The sequence below is a fragment of the Theropithecus gelada genome, chromosome 17 (assembly GCF_003255815.1).
Source record: "Theropithecus gelada isolate Dixy chromosome 17, Tgel_1.0, whole genome shotgun sequence".
In the NCBI taxonomy this organism is placed as follows: Eukaryota; Metazoa; Chordata; class Mammalia; order Primates; family Cercopithecidae; genus Theropithecus; species Theropithecus gelada.
In genome coordinates, this window is record NC_037685.1 from 22,530,199 (window position 1) to 22,533,998 (window position 3,800).

Genomic DNA, 3,800 nt, shown 5'->3' on the forward strand with positions numbered 1-3,800 from the left:
GGAGTGTAGTGGCACAATCTCAGCTCACTGCAACCTCTGTCTCCCGGTCCAAGTGATTCTCCTGCTAATTTTTGTATTTTTAGTAGAGACGAGGTTTCACCTGGTTGGCCAGGCTGGTCTCGAACTCGTGATCTCAGGTGATCCACCAACCTTGGCCACCCAAAGTGCAGGAATTACAGACATGAGCCACCTTGCTTGGCCCCACTCTATGCCTTTTAAGTGGGGGCATTTAGACCATTTACATTCAGAGTTAATATTGATATGTGAGGTTTTGGTCCTATTGTGAAGATTTTAGCTACTTGCTTTGTAATTTCTGGTAAAAATATGGATCTAATTTGTGAATAATCCCTGCTCAGGGGTCATACTAATCTTCTATGTATCATTTCAATTTTATGTGCTGTCGAAACAAGCATGATTTAGCATAATTCTTAAAAGTCGTAGGATTTTCAAAATGGTAAATAAGCATTGGATTCAACTTTAAGTCACCAGCTGCATTAGATTCTAACAAGAGAATCAGTCTGCTTTTTGAAGTTTTGAAGTGAGGCACTGAGTTTTCCTCTCTAACTATGAAAGTCTTAGATGGCATCTTCTTTCAATATAAGGCTGCACTGTCTACACTGAAAATCTGTTATTTAGTGTAGACACCTTCATTCATTATCTCAAATATTGTGTATAACTTGCTGCAGTTTTTATATCAGCACTTTCTATCTCATCTTGCATTTTATGTTATAGAGATGGTTTCTTCCATTAAACTTCATGAACCAACTTCTGCTAACTTCGTGTGTGTGTGTGTGTGTGTGTGTGTGTGTGTGTGTGTAGGCAGCTTTCTTATCTTTCTAGGCCTTCATAAAACTGAAAAAAAGTTAAGCCCTGGCTTTGGATGAGGCTTTGGATTGAGGGAATGTTGTGCCTGGTTTGATCTTTTACCCAGACCCCTAAATCTTTCTCCATATCAGTGATAAGGCAATTACACTTCATCATTCATATGCCCATGTAAGTAGCAATTTTAATTACCTTCAAAACCTTTGCCATTGCATTACAACATGACTAACTGTTTAGCACATCCTTTGCCTGTCTCAGTTTTCAACATGCCTTCCTTGCTAACATTAATCATGTTCACTTTTGATTTAAAATGTGATAACTGTGACTCCTCTCATTTAAACACTTAAAAGCTATTGTAGTTTTTTTTTCATTCCAACATTATTTTAAATCATGCAATTCATTGCTTCATGTTATCCATAGTTTGTCTTGTTTTATTTCTTAAAATTGCAGACTTTTAAAATATTTGAGAATAAGATGCAACTTTTTCTTTAGTGAAAATCTCTCAATATAACCAAAAGTACTTTCTGGCTTAATAGCATATGCAAAAGTTACAGAGTACACTTTGAATTTCCCTAAAGCCCGATTAATGTATTCTTAACATATCAGGTATAAACACACCCATTTAGCATATTTTTGATAAGGAAAAACTGTTCTACATTTTTTGACATTTTCCTTAGTAGAAGGAGAAAAATGTGCCTTACTTACCATTACTTTGTTTCCGCAAGTAACAAAAGAAATTCTAGGACAGATAGAGTTACATCTTCAACAATAATAAAAATATTCAAATATTGTAAAGTATAAATATAATACTTTTTGTTTTGGTTTGTTTCATTTTGAGAGACTGGGATTTGTGAGGGAAATGTGCCACTCCCACCATCAGGTTCAGAGCCATGGGTCAGACATTTTACCTAGGTGGAAAGAAAGATCATAAAACAGAGAAATCACAAACAATTTTGGAAGGAATTGACTTTATTACCAAGACATAGTGGTGAAGCTTGAGATTAAGAATGCTTTCAAAAGTAAGGGAGGTCATCATAAAAAGTAATTAAGAGGAAACTGGACATTATATCATTGATATAAGTTAACTATAAGACAGCTAAATTTTCAGGGAGAGGCAAGAATAAAGATATTTGAGAAGAGCCCTCTTAAAGTCACAACAAATTTCAAGCATTGACCATAAAAAGATATTTCTACAAGGAGTCCAAAATTAATTGGATCAGTCTGTGGAGCAATTTATATCTCAGGCATATTTAAAGCAATAGAGTGATTAGCCATTGATTAGCTTTGCCTGCCAGATAAATTTGGTTGGTTTAGGAGACAGGCCAAAAGAGTACTGCCACAATTCTCACTTGAGGGTGACTGTGCGTACCCAAGTCTTTTCCCTCAGATGAGCAGAATCAGTTTCATGCTGTAGGAACTAGACTTTATCAATGTAATCCAGCATGTCAATAACAAATAAATAAGCAAACAATACATCTCAGAGCAGGAGAGATGAGTACACTGGGTTACTGCAATGTATTATCAAACATGTCCAGTATCCAACCAAAAAAACAAATGAATCATGCAAAGGAACAGTAGAGTCTGACCCATATATTGGGTGGGTTGGAAAGAACCAATAAAAGAAATTGCCTGTGAGACTGACTAGATGTCATCTTTAATAAAAAACTACAAAATAACCTCTACAAATATGTTTAAACAAGAAGCAAACCTCATTTTTGAAAATAAAAAAGATGATCACATTTCACCTAATATAGGATATGAATAAACACATAATTATTTTTTTAAAAGATCCAAATGGAAATTTTGTATTTGAAAATACAATAACTGAAACTAGAAGGATCTAACAGTAGGTATGGACTACCAGAAAACAAATGAAAAAGCTTGAAGATATGTTGATGTATATTTTAAAATCAGAACTCAAAAGAGAAAAAAAGAATGAAGAAAAATAAACATACGAGAAATATGGGGCAACATTGAAGTGCCACTGTATATATCATACTACTTCCAAAAGGAGAAAAGAGAGACAATGGAGTAAAAAACCCAAATATCTGAAGAAAACTAGAAATAGAACTTCTGAAAACTGAAGAAAAAGCATTTATTTAAACTCTAAGAATATTACCAAATTTGTATGTTAAGAACAAAGAGGTCCAGACCACAGACACATCATACTAAAAATGCCGAAAGCAATCATAAAGAGAAAATGTGAAAGTAGTAAGCAAAAAAAATGACTCAAAACTGACAAGGAAATTCTAGTAAGAATAACATCTGACTTTCAACTAAAGTAATGGATGCCACCAAACGATGAGACAATGTATCTAATATGCTGACAGAAAAATATGTCAACCAAGTATTCTAAATCCATCAAAACTATCATTCAAAAATCAAAGCATAATATAAGACATTTTCAGTTAAATTAAAACTTAAGATAATTCATTGCTAGCAGAAGAAATACTAAAGGAAATTACTAGGGTGGAAGGCAATTAAAATTTACACACATGCCCCAACAAAGAGAAGCAGTAAAGGTAATGAGGCAATCAAAAAAGATGACAATATTATTGCATATTTTTATCATATGTGATTTAAAATAAATTGCATAAAAGAATATGCATAACATTTTATTTTGGTGTCAATAGCATCATATAGAATGTGGGTGAAAGCATTAAAGATGTAAATAAATATGACCAGTTGGTATGTCAAATTTACAGGAATAAGAAAAACTGAAATGGTAAACAAGAAGATTCATAACATAAACATTATTAATATATACTACTGTCTTTTCTGTAATGAAAACAAACATGTATTTAGTTAAACAGAGGTAGAACAGTTTGAATTAAAACAATATATTGTTGGGTTTGTAACATGCATATAATACATAATAATAATAATAATAATACCCTAAAAGGAGTGTATAAAGTCACACAAAATTAATGTTTTCACACATCACTGGAATTTAATATAAAACTAAAACAGATTGTGTT

General features: G+C 32.8%; 1 pseudogene; it reads right to left on the bottom strand.

Annotated features, from left to right (window-relative positions):
• Nucleotides 1-318: 318 nt before the first annotated feature.
• Nucleotides 319-411, bottom strand: LOC112611237 (annotated as a pseudogene).
• Between the last annotated feature and the right edge of the window lie 3,389 nt (nucleotides 412-3,800).